General features: G+C 36.2%; 1 long non-coding RNA gene across 1 annotated transcript; it reads left to right on the forward strand.

Moving 5' to 3' along the window:
- The first annotated feature begins 6,047 nt into the window (after positions 1-6,047).
- LOC141487492 (uncharacterized) lies at positions 6,048-13,499 on the forward strand. Its single transcript, XR_012468409.1, has 3 exons — positions 6,048-6,142; positions 11,217-11,306; positions 13,296-13,499. It is a non-coding gene; the product is annotated as an uncharacterized lncRNA (long non-coding RNA).
- The last annotated feature ends 580 nt before the right edge of the window (positions 13,500-14,079 follow it).

Here is a 14,079-nt window from a genome sequence, read left to right on the forward strand (position 1 = left end):
AAGTGTTAGTTATCTGTTAGGAACATTTTTATACTTACAGGAGCCGCCTGATAGCGACTCTCGGGGGTGGTCCCTAGTTCTGCTTCAATGGCCTCCTGTGTTTTTCCCTCTCTTGGAATCTGGGGTCATCCTTGTTCAGTGCATTGTGTAGATCGCTTAGCGCTGGATTGTCGTGTGCTCGAATTCTGTCAAACGTGTCCGTCTTAGTGTTTTCTTATGTATGCGTCTAAGTTGTGTATGTTCAGGTCTAGATCCCGTAATATGTACATATTCGGTACATACCTTGGAGCGTTTACGGTGGCCATTACTTACGCACGCGTAAGTCATAAACGACTGTATCTGTCTTCTGTATGTCGCTGCGCACTGACCCCAGACAGTGCAGGCATACAGGATTATCGATAATATTACGGTCTTAATTCAGCAGCTTCACTTTCAATCCCATATTGCTTCTTTGACCTATTCTTGGTAATAGGTTTTGTTGGGTTGATCTCGCCATTCCTATTCTCTTCCGTATGCGAGACCTGAACGTTGATCTTTCATCTAGGTTGACTCCCAGGTATCTAGCTTCGTTGGTCCGCGGAATATCTTGTCCGTTAAAGGTAACGTTTTCCTTCGGGTGAACGGTATTGCCTAACTTTTGTCGGGGTTTATACTGATCTTCCACAGGTTGGCCCATTCCTCTAGTATATCTGTCTGTTGCTGCAAGTATCTGGTGACGTGCGCTTGGCTTGTTGTTGTTCTTTGGCTTGGGCACGTCCGCTGTGTATATGGAGAAGAGGTGTGGTGGAAGGACTGCTCCTTGCGGAACTCCTGCTTCCAGTAGTCGAATTGTTGATAATTCGTCTCCTACTCTGCAATGGCATCACCTGTCAGCTAGAAAAGACTGAATTAATCTTATCATTGGTTGTGTGTAGGCAAAGTTGCTCATTTTGGCCAGAAATACGTCATGCCAAACTCTGTCAAACGCCTTGAAGACGTCTAAGAAAATCGCCCTGGTGTTGTATCCTTTCCCGAGTTGAAGCCATCCGTCGCAAAGTCTACTACCCTCAGGACTTATAACTCTATCGAGTCTTCTGATCTGAAACCGAACTGTTCATGTGGTAGGATTCCTCAAATATTTTCAGGATGACACGTTCCGCCACTTCGCTTTACGAAGGGGTTAGGATGATTGACATGTGGTTATCTGTGAATAGGTGGTTCTTCTTTGGCTTCGGGATGTGGATGACCGTCGCCTTCTTGAACGGGTACGGGAAGTGCTACAGTCTGAGTATAGCATTTATGATGTTTGTTATAGCTACTATGCCCTTACGTGACAGGACTTTCAAAGCTCGAATTGTTATTTGGTCCGGGTCTGGGGCTTTCCAAGTAGCTAGACGTCTTACGATATCTTTGACTTCCTCGGGAGATGTTGGTGCCAGGGGTGGCGCATTATTCCTTCTTTGTCTTCTGAGTCTACGTATCGTCGTTTCCACCTGTGTATCTATTTCTTCTACTTTGTCCGTGAATGGGACGTCGTTTTGTCTACACTGCCTTTCGAAATTGTCCGCGAAGGCTTATGCTTTCTCTTGGTCCGTGTAGACGATTCCTCGCGCCGTGACATGGCTTTCAGGATCCCTTCCTGAAAGTTTTCTGCATTCTCCATGCAGATATGTTTTTGGTGTTCAGTTCTTCCAGACGGGTTGTCCATTGTTGATCTCGAATTGCTTTTAGTTCTTCTCGCAGTATTCTGCCGGCTCTTTGCATACACTTTTTGTCCATTGGTGCGCGAGTCCGTGGATATAGTCTTTTCAGGCGTTTCTGGTGGAAGATGTTCTTCTGAGTTGAAGCGCTGGGTTGGGACTTCCTGAGCGCTTCTTTGAATTGTTTGGGTGATCGCCTATTGCAGCTATTGCGATGATTGTATTTGACTCTGGTTTTATATTATTATCAGTGGGCGAGACTTGGTTCCTCCTAATTAGATTACCTAACCTTGTTTGTATAGCTGCAGCACAGACAGACAGATTGTATGATATTCCAGCAATGAAAATTCAAAAACATAGGGATAATTTCAGAAGAAATTACAGGTACACAAATGAAGTCAAGTATATAATCATGCAGACCACGGGCGAAAATACCGGAAAATAGCTTTCACACACCCACATAACAATAGATATTCCAGTAATATTTCATGAATATACATTTAAGGATATTGTATTATGCCATGAATATGCCATGGATATATATATATATATATATATATATATATATATATATATATATATATATATATATCTCTTCTGGAGAATATTCCCTGGAAGTGCTCCTGGCGAACCTTTGATACATTCCAAGAATATTCCTTGGGAATATTCTGGGAATATCTTGAAATATTCTTAGAATATGTAAGGTATATTTTATTAAGAATATTCCAGGAATAGAACTCGAGGAATATACACAAGTAATAAAATACATAATATTCATAAACAAATATATTTCAGAACCAATATACACTGAAATATTTGACATTTCCACCAATATTAAAAATAAAAAATCTAATTCGATATATTTATTCACTGAATGAAAATTCCTGAATATGTCATGTTACAAATATTAGAAATGTATTTGAATTAGGATGTTCCTACTCTCAAAAAAATGTATACTGAAAAATATACTAAAATAACAACTCTGTGAATTCATCAGCGCTAATTAAAAAATAATAAATATATCATTTCATTGAAGAAGAAAAAATGTATTACATCAAGAAATGAGCGAGATATAGGTTTCTCACTTCAAACAATAAACCCACAAATGAAGTATTTTAAATGAGTGGTATAATGGGTTCTTCAATGAATTTCACTTACTTAAAGTTATCCAAACTTCGCTCACCAGAAGAATTGTAACGTTCATTATCACTATTTGAAAGTGACACAATAAATTTGGAATAATAATTAATATTTGTCTCATAGGTTTCTCATGAACATTTACAACTTTTTATGACTTGGAGAGCAACTTGCATTTCCTTGTTGAAAAGTACTCATTACGTTTTCAGTTTCTTGACTCACCTTCTAGGTACCACTCCCGTTTCCTTTTGGGCATATTGATACTATCTTGGAAAAGAGTCATGAAAATTATGAAAACAAATGATACAAAAAAATGTGTCATTCACTTAATTTTCTCTACTGAAGATACACAACTGAAATCACTCTAGTTTAAACATGTACTTAGTCAAACCAACAAATCCCACACACCAACTCTCCTCGGGCCTGAAATGAGGTATTGTAGGTTGAGAATCATGACATACTTTTCTCAAAGACTGAATATGTAACTCTATTGTTTGAAGATGCAAAAGCAAACTATTCGCTGTGCTGCAAATTCGACAGACTCAAACTATAAATGGTACACTGAACGTGAGAGAATTAAACTTTGATAATAACACCAATACAACATGCATTACACACGCGAACCTGCCATGTCAACCGCCATGTTGAATCAAATGTCGATTTCAACGCAAAGCTGAAAGCGTTGTCTGTCGCGCGCTACACTCCAATTGACCAATGAGAAACGTCCAATAGTTCACTTCCCCATTTCTCTGTTGCCAGGATTTGTCGCTTTGTAATTGAATAATTTCAAATACAAAAAGACAAATAGGATGAGAATAAACCGATTTATTGACGCATTTGGTACATGTATTGGCTCATTCGAATTTTTGTCGTTTCCAACAGTTGCAGTCGGAGCAATTCATCAGAATCTTCGCGTTAAGTTCAAAAAGTTAGGTTATGCATTCGATTAAAATCTTCAAATATTTTTGTTTTTAATATTATTGAATACGTTGTCATAAGATTATTCAAAATTCCAGAAATACATATAAAACAATATTCCAAAATATACCGTGGGGATATATTCTAAAAATATAGCATATCGTATATTCGATCGGCAATATTCTTAGAATATTCACGGGAGAATAACCCATTTATAAAAATTCTATGCACATTCTTTCGGGAATAATCCTGTCATATTCATTCAAGCATATTCTATGAATATTCTAAAGGCATGTATATATTCCAAGAATATTCTATGAATATTTGGAATATATACGTTCGTTTTATGACATAGAGGGAATATTCCATGAATATCTGGTGCTGTGTGGGCAGTTATTTCCGGCAGTGAGAGTTTACATTCTTTGATCATACAATGTAACACAATCAGCTTACCAGTGAATATGGTAAAAGTTCCTAATACGAGAATAGATTTTGAGTTGTGGAAATGAATGGAAAAACTTGCTACTATCCAAAACAAGAACATCTACCAATTACCAGAAATGCATCACTCTTATAATATCACGATATATAACAGGGTAAAATTTTACTTTTCGATACACATCAATGTTTCGGATATAAATTTCTCGCAAATTTCAGCAGAGTGAGAGATATGAATTTGCGGGAAATCATCTGTTGAATTCTCTACGAATTCCAACTTAAGCAACGTCCTCTGCTTTTGATTTCTTCGTATCAAAAATCACAAATATATCGTCTGCATATCGGATCCAAGTCCGTGGAAAGTAATCTAATTTATCTTCTGCTTCCAATTTAAATCTGCTAATGAACAGATAAACTATGGAGGGGAAGAGCGGGTTTCATATTGCCGTACTCCCATGCTGTCTATAGATACAGTTGTTGAGTGTTGAAGTTCTGCCTCGAGCACCGAACTCCTCAGACCCCTTGCCAACCGACTATCATCTTTCCAAGCACTTCGATAACTTTCTCATCGATAGAACGTTCGACAACCAGGGGAAATTATTTCGGTATTTTACTTATCAAATTGAAATATGCATTATTGAAGCGATCGACATCTCTTCTAGTGCTAACACTATCGCATTTTGAATAAATATGATTGAATATCTAGAATAGCTGGATGATCAAAATGAAAAATGTATTAATAATCTTTTTCATGTTCAACGAGGACTGTGGGGTTTTTTATTTTCAGTTTCTCAGAGTCTCTCATGTGTTCTAAAATTCGTGTTTCGAGATATCGTCCGGTATTACCAACATAACATTTGTGACAGCTTCCACAGTTCCACAGTATTTCTTGTGATGTTTTTGTTATTTGTTTAGAGAAAAAATGCTTTTCAACTGTATTCTCATTTAAAAAGACCACTTCAATATGTTCGGACCGAGTATCATTCCAAGTTTATCAGATGAATTTTCTACAAATGGAATTTGGTGATATTTGAGTTTCACCCCTGTATTTTGGAAAAGGAACTTTTTTCTTTAATTATTTTTTTTAATAAGGTCTCTAGAAAAATTATTTAATCAATTAATAGAAGATTTTTGTTATGGAGTTCAGAATTGGAAATGGCAGTTGCTCATAATGTTGATTTTACTCGGAAAGTTATGTTTCAAAAAATAATTTAAAATTTCTCAGAAAAAGTTGGTTTATGATACCAGTCTGCCTTTAAAATTCGGTTTGCATTTTCGATTATTTTATTATCTAGTATCTATTTTTTGTAAAATTGAAACGATAATAACCGTATAAGTTTTGTGGACATATGTTTATGAAAATTCATTGTCACAGAGCCCCGAAGAAGAATTTAATTATAGTCGAAACGTCGAAAATATTCAATATTTTTCTTCTTTCTGGTTCATTCGACCGTTACTTGATGAAGATCCATAGTAATTTCATAAACTACACTTTGATCTTCACAAACTTCATTTTCGAAAATATATCATGTCTTGTATCAAAATAGCTACTGTTATAGCGAAACAAGTGATATATTTTTTCAAATAAAGTTTGTGAAGATCAAATCGTAAAGTGTAGCTTATGGAATAATTTTTTTTCATTACTTAAAGTAATTCTCGATATTTTTCATTACTTTAAAAAAGTTATATTATAATGACCCAAATATTATAATAACCAACTAATGGTCATGCACGTTTTTGAATCATCTTCAGCAATAGGTTTTTGTATGCATTAGTTTATCTTTCCTCATGCATATTTATTGACGATTTCATCCATTAGGGTCAGTCAGTCGATTTAAATTACCAATTTGTACAAAAACTAATATGTAAGATGATAATGAATATTTTTTTTTGTGCTCCAGAGTCAAGACGTACTGTCATTCCTATACAGATATCCACTCAGTAAACTTACTCGAGAACAAGCTGATCAGGTAAGATATTCTACTCTCCAATCTAGTATTTAGGTACTTGTTCAAATAGTGAAGTGAACAAAACTTCATCGATTACATAATAAATAAATTATACGAGTAACAAGTCAAATTTGGGAGATATCACAAGGTAACAGGTAACACAAGGTAACAGGTAACAGTAACAATATACATATGAATGTAACATTCGAATTTTATATTATCATAAGCAATAGACTAGTGGATTGTGGAGTTCATATCAACTCCACTGATTTTTTTTTCGAAATTGGTTCATTTGTTATTCAGAAATTAAATGTTGAACGTTTTATTTAAGAAAAAACAGAAAATCCGCTGTCGCTCATTTTATTGAGGAAATCAACAAAAGTAATATCAATGGCAACACAATCAACGGATAAAGTGTTCAAAATTACCTCCTCCCAGTTCCATACAATAATACAATCTATTCTGGAAAGCGTTCCTTACATTATTCAAGATGTTCAGAGTCAGCAAACGGCAGGTATTCTAGATTTTTAGGCTTAGTAGAGTACACTTCAGACGTCCCCACAGAAAGAAGTCAATAGCTGTGAGATCAGGTGATCTAGCTGGTCACTCCACTGGACTCCTTCTGCCAATCCAACGCATAGGAAAACGTTCGTCCAAAAATTGTCTCACCCGAACATCAAAATGTCGGGGTGCACCATCTTTCTGGAATGTTATTTTATTTTCTACTGAATTGTCATCATTTTCTGAAATTTTTGAAATCATAGGATCTACACAGTCTTGTAATAGATTCAAATATGTGTCTCCATTGAGATTACCCTCAATGAAGAAGAGTCCAACAATATGATTATCAAGAATGCCGGCCCAGACATTCAATTTTTGTGGAGTTTGTGATTGTGTTTCACCAAATGAGGATTCACATCGCTTCAGAAACGACAATTATGTCTGTTTGAAGGTGATTGACAATGTTTCATGATGAATTTCACTAGTTCGGACTTCCATTGTCTACTATATGAAATGATTTGAAATCCCTGAAACAACTAAAAAAGAAGAATTAAAAATGAGATAGCTGAAAATAATAATTATATTAACCAAAATAAACCTGAAAGGAAATAATAGTGAAATAAAATACAAGTAAAAATAGAACAATTGAATAAATAAAATAATGAAGAAATGAAAAAAGAAAGAAAATAAAAATAAAAAGTGAAGAGATTCCAAGTCACGTTAGTTCACGACGTTTTGATTGTTAGTATCTACAATCGTCTTCGGGTGATGACTGGACTGATTCCTCCGAGAGATGACTATTTATAGGTCGTTCGAGTACTTTCACTTATCCCCGCTTTCCATTTTCCGCTTCACTGGTTCCGTGAGAGATGACCGTTTTGGCGGGAGTTGGCCGGAATGGCTACTCCAAAGCGATGGTAGAAAAGACTTTGGCTAGAAGACAGCAGGAGCCTCACAAGGAAGAGAAGCCGTCACAACCAGTGCTTGCACTTCCCTACATCAGAGTATTATCGGAGAGGATAAGAAGAATTGGTTCCAAGTACAACATCAGAACCTGCTTCAGATCCGGTAACACTATCCGTAGCAGCCTCACGAAAACCAGGCCACCTAACGCGGACTGCGATTCCAAGAATTGCATTTACCGGATACCCTGTGAGTGCGGAAAATCCTATATTGGTGAAACTAAGAGGCCATTGAATGTTCGCATTGCCGAACACAAGAAACACACACAGCGAGGGGAAACCAGCAAATCAGGAATAGCAGACCATGTTTGGACCCATCAACACAACATCGAGTGGTCCCAAGCTGGGATCTTGCACAGAGAGGAACATTGGTTTAGGAGAAAATTCAAGGAAGCCGCATACATGTTGTCCAACAACGTATTCAGCCAAGCCAGCGTAGAAATACGCAACATATGGAAACCCATCTTCAAGCGAAAAATGGCCAACTCCCGCCAAAACGGTCATCTCCCACGGAACCAGTGAAGCGGAAAATGGAAAGCGGGGATAAGTGAAAGTACTCGAACGACCTATAAATAGTCATCTCTCGGATGAATCAGTCCAGTCATCACCCGAAGACGATTGTAGATACTAACAATCGAAACGTCGTGAACTAACGTGTCTTGGAATCTCTTCACTTTTTATTTTTATTTTCTTTCTTTTTTCATTTCTTAATTTTTTTTTCATTTATTCAATTGTTCTATTTTTACTTGTATTTTATCTCACAATTATTTCATTTCAGGTTTATTTTGGTTATTATAATTATTATTTTCAGCTATCTCATTTTTAATTCTTCTTTTTTAGTTGTTTCAGGGATTTCAAATAATTTTATATAGTATACAATGGAAGTCCGAACTAGTGAAATTCGACAATTATGTCTAGGTATTCACTTCACCATTCAACATGAAAGGGCATTCGTCTGAAAAACATGAATTGTATAATAGGTTTGGGTTATTGGTCAAAGGATGGAATTTGTAGGCTTTCAAAGTCCGAAAAACACAAGTAGATGTTACACCAGACGCTCTAACTACTTGTCTGATAGATTGTCGATTATACATTTGTACATGTTCTAAAAGTAGAACTCCAACTCCGTCATTTCTGACAGGATGGAATACTTTGTTTTCTATTGTGAACAGAACCTGAAGTTCGAAACTTGGCAGTCGGTAGCCAGGCGGTTCGACGTCGGTGCTTTGTTCACTCACTCGAATTGACTGCCGTGTTGGTCTGTGGTTCAAACCCTAGTCTGAATGATAAATTTTCACTTGCTATCGTCCAACCCGTTTTAGGAATCACACGTTAAAAGAAGAGACCTCTGACCTTCTGAGGGTTGTCGTTCGTAGGGGTGTGACAACTGGTTAACGGAAAAACAAATTTTAGAGATTTTTTATCCATTAACTGTTTGAAGTATTGATGGCTCACGTTGTGGTCTGGATGATTCGTATTATAAATTCTTGCAGCAGCTTTAGCACATTCATTATTTCTATAATAGTTTTTTTATCGACCTTTTTTGGGTGATTGTTACCTTCCACAATCTGAAAAAATATAAAAACTATAATGGAGAACTTTATACAAGTGTAGAAGGGCAAACTTTTTAGTTCACCCCGATAAGTTACTGAGTAAAAATCAAAGTATTTTTCACAAAGAAAAATCTTTTATTTATCAGTAACTTGTCATATTTAACAATTTTGCCTATCAAAAAAATTATTAAGAAATAATACTTATCTTTTACGTTTCGGAGGCCAAAATCTGCCTCCGTCTTCAGAAATGGATAAAAAATTCGAATATATTCGCAGTTATTCATTTTTTGATAGCTTATTTCTTTACTTCTTCGACAGATTTCAAAGAAGTTTTGAAATATGAAATTATGTCAATGTTGTTGATTGACAACTGAAACATTCGATGTAATACAAGGTACTCTCCGATATCAGTTTGTTGCCATTTCACCACTATCCAAAGTAAAAGATAAGTATTATTTCTAAATAATTTTTTTTTGATAGGCAAAATTATTAAATACGACAAGTTACTGATAAATAGAAGATTTTTCTTTGTGAAAAATACTTTGATTTTTACGCAGTAACTTATCGGGGTAAACTGAAAAGTTTGCCCTTCTACACTTGTATAAAGTTCTCCATTATAATTTTTATATTTTTTCAGATTGTGGAAGGTAACAATTACCCAAAAAAGGTCGATAAAAAAACTGATTTTTTTCCTCCACAAAAAAGACTTTCGTTGAATATTCTATAATAGGTTGCAACAATTTATATTTTTTCTTCAGTGGAATAAACCATGTTGGAACACAGTGCACAAGGATGACTGAATAATAATTCGTGAAGAAATGACAGTGGTCAACACCTACTTTATGTTGTGCGTCAACTAGATTCAACAAAAACTACCAGTGCGAAAAAAATTAATAGTCGTCCATTTCAAAACGTTGACTACCAATCAAATAAATTCTACGAATCTAGAAGACCTGCGACAGGAAATTGTTTGGGAATGACGATTTCTAACTCCGGACATCTTCGATAATGTAAGAATAAGGAACGCTAAATGGAACGTAATGTTTGTCATGAACTGTTACTTCTTATGATGCAAAGTTTCACAGGTGATCTCTGAGAGGTAAAACGCTAGATATATTCTAAGTGGTGCTTGGGTCTTATCTTGAGACATGAAGCACCGCTGGCTTAGGAACTCCTTTCACCGATGTATTGGTTTAACTGATTTTGCTCCCTACAATCAGATTTTTCTTTTCATTGTAACTAACACGGTTCCATATTGGATTAGGTGCGCCATCTACAGTGTTTGTGAAAGTATGTATTATAGTCGAATTGTTCACTTGCTTTTGTGCCTCTTTCATACCGTTAGACAATTGTTTCTTAGTGATAGATTTTGAGGTACTTGGTTTGATTGCGTCTTTCAATGAATCTTCATTAGTAATAGAAGATATTTTTGTTCTCATTAGCATTTTTGTAGTTAATTGTTTGTACTCTGAAGTTCTGATATTATCTGCCTGCGAGCTTACAGTGGCAACGTAATTTCGCTTTCTCTAGTTCTTGATTGAGTCATTTCAGATAGGTCAGTTAATTTTTTACACATTTTAGTTCGCCTTCAAGTGATTGAAGAGTACCTAACCTAAATTCGTCATCGTACATTTGTGGATCATCTTTTGGGTGAAAAGGCTCGCCGTTTTAACATCCGATGACTTCCTTAACATCCTCACTGAGTTTCAAATCAGTGAACACTTACTTTTAGTGAACATTTTTACTAAGTAACTCTTTTTAAATTTATCTAATACACGAATTACTTCGTTTTTACCCACGTTTCTATAATATCATATATGTGGTTTGGTGTTTTATTTTTTATTATCTCAATTTCGAAAAGCAAAGTCATACCTTTCCTAGTGTAGCTTTTTTTTTATTCTATTAGGAAAGTTCAAAGACCATCAAAGGGTCAAGTATTGACTAAGATCCTGTTAACGAATATGTTTGGTTTTCGCTTGGATACCCTGTATAAAAGTTCCAGGAGCTCATAGTTCTGAACCTTTTAGACCCTTCATTATATTAAAGATATGTTTAAACCACTTTGATGAATTTTTTCAGGTGGAAATGCTAACAATTTCTCTACAAATTCTAAAACCAGTAATAATAGCATCTGATTGTGTTTCCATCAACAGAAGATTGGTTGGGACAGTAAGTATAGTTCATAGCTGAGATACCAAAACAGAATATAATGATAACTTACATTCGATAATGAGCTCAACAGAGGTGACAGATTTCTCAATTTCGGTATTAGCTCAAGGAATGAAGAGGGATTCCATCCAAGTAAACTGTCCAAGTAGTAAGAAAAACCCTCAAAGAACATTTACAGATAGTATTTCATCAGTTCGGACTTCCATTGTCTAATATAATGTAAATTGATTTGAAATCCCTGAAAAAAATTAAAAAGATTAACCGAAAATAACAATTTTATTAAACAAAAAACTGAAATTACAAAGACATAACATACAAGCAACAACCAAAAAAATAAAAAATTGAAATAATGATTCATAATATGGAACCATGGGAATGCAGAACTAGACACTTTCCTGAAGCACATCATCAACGTAAGTTTTTCCATCACTTTCACAATGGAGGAGGAAGTCCACAACAAATTGCCTTTCTTAGACGTATTGGTGAAGAGGACCGACAATAAATGGAAAACATCTGTATATCGAAAACCCACTCACACAGGACAGTATCTGAACCAGAAATCCAATCACCATCAATCGACTAAGAGAGGAATCATCAAGACTTTACTAGACCGTGCCGTGGGGCTCTGTAATACAAAGGAAGGTCTCGAAAAGAAACTAGGCATCATTACTCCAGAGTGATGGTAGAACAGGCTTTAGCTAGAAGACAGCAAGAGCTCCACAAGGAAGAAAAGCCGCCACAACCAGTACTTATACTTCCCTACATCAGAGGATTATCGGAAAGGATAAGAAGGATTGGATCCAAGTATAACATCAGGACCTGCTTCAGATCTGGAAACACTATCAGTAGCAGCCTCACGAAAACCAGGCCACCAAATGCGGACTGCGATTCCAAGAATTGAATTTACCGGATACCCTGCGAGTGCGGAGAATCATACATCGGTGGAACTAAGAGGCCATTGAAAGTTCGCATTGCTGAGCACAAGAAACATACACAACGAGGAGAAACCAGCAAATCTGGAATAGCAGAGCATGTTTGGACTCATCAACATAATATCAAGTGGGCTCAAGCTGAAATCATCCACAAAGAGGAACACTGGTTTGGGATAAAATTAAAAGAAGCCGCGTATATGTTGTCCAACAACGCATTTAGTCAAGCTAAGAGATATGTTACATATGGAAACCTCTAATCACGCGAAAAATGACCAACTCTTGCCAAACGGTCATTTCCCTCTAAAACTGAAGAAGCGGAGAGCGCGAAGAGGAAATAGGTGAAAGCACTCGAATGACCTATAAATAATCAGTCATGGACCATTTGTCCTTCTTCGACAAAAACCAGCTATAAGGGTAAGAAGTAATTATGCAGTATCTGCAGTGGCAGCAACCCTGGTGAATGGTAGGCATCAACCCCCATAAATTGAGAAACAGCGATCGAGTTTGTTCTGAACTCCAAACATCATCGGAAGATGGCAAATGATACTTTGCTGAAACATTGTAAAAATAATCCTTGTGAGGATCAAATACACAGAACACGAAACTATCTTCTAGTGATGTCTGGAGCTCAGAACTAGACCGTCTAGATAGTCTATTCTAGCTTTGAAGCCATTTTCAAGAACCTATTGAAACTAAAATTATATGACGCAACAACAAGGTCGTAATCTATCTAACCCCCCAAAGTCTCGTCACTGGCTTTGTTCTTGCTTTGACCACTCCCCACGCCGTGGGGTAAGTGATCATGAGGCCCGAGAATCATCTGCCCTGAGCAAGCGCAGTGGGCCAAAAATGACAGGCTTTTACATCTGTCCGGCTAAGATTTCTGCCTTACTGCTGCAAGCTGGTTATTATTATATGTATAATATCACATCCAATGAAAAACAATTATAATTGGCATTTAGTGGTCTGTATGGTACTTGGAATAAAATTAATACATTGAATACAACAGACACGTTGGAAGATGATGCATGTTCTGATAATTTTCATCTAATTTCAGATCTGTGGTACCGTTGTGACCTACGCTTTGGTAGCCTTTCAATTTCGAGAAGCTCGGATAAAAATCTGAACACTGTCTGAACCTCAACTCGAAGACGGGCCGACTTCAGACGACAAATAACAGACCAAAACCAACCGCATCTGTTCCTGTCAAACAATTCTACCAGTAGTAATATTGATCCGATGGTTGGGACTCCTGATTGTGAAGCACCAAGAAGGACAGACAAATCACTTTGGTCCTTTTACACGTTTGAAGTCACTTGTTCTTTCTTATGCGATGCCACTTTCAACGTAGAATATGAAGAGTTGATAAAACCTAGAACGATGATACATTCTAGTATCTATATATCTAATAAATCAACCTATATAGAGAAAATGAAAATGATTTTGATTAAAATTGTCTTATAAATCTATACCGCGTGGACTATATCTAAGAGTGCTCTGAGAGATGTGAAACAAATCGGTTGTGATCTTTTTGGTTTTTGATATAATTCTAGAAAATCACACCAATGAAAGGCGAGACTGAAAGTTAGGTTGTTACGTGTATGATGCTTACTTAATTAGCGCGAGATGAAGTATTTTTGTACAGCTGCGTGTCTTTTCAATAGATTCAGTTTACGCAAGAGGTTCAAATTCTACATATTTTGTCAGGATCTCATATCCTAATTTCATATACTGAATACCCAGATAGAGTTGTGGAAGTCTCTCTGTATTCTCCAATTTCAAAAATTTTTGAAAACATTTATGAAATGGATACAATTCTTTCCCTATAGCTTGTGCAATCA

Source organism: Leptinotarsa decemlineata, unplaced genomic scaffold (genome assembly GCF_025532065.1).
Source record: "Leptinotarsa decemlineata unplaced genomic scaffold, Ldec_3_MD MMD2_P_RNA_scaffold_2, whole genome shotgun sequence".
In the NCBI taxonomy this organism is placed as follows: Eukaryota; Metazoa; Arthropoda; class Insecta; order Coleoptera; family Chrysomelidae; genus Leptinotarsa; species Leptinotarsa decemlineata.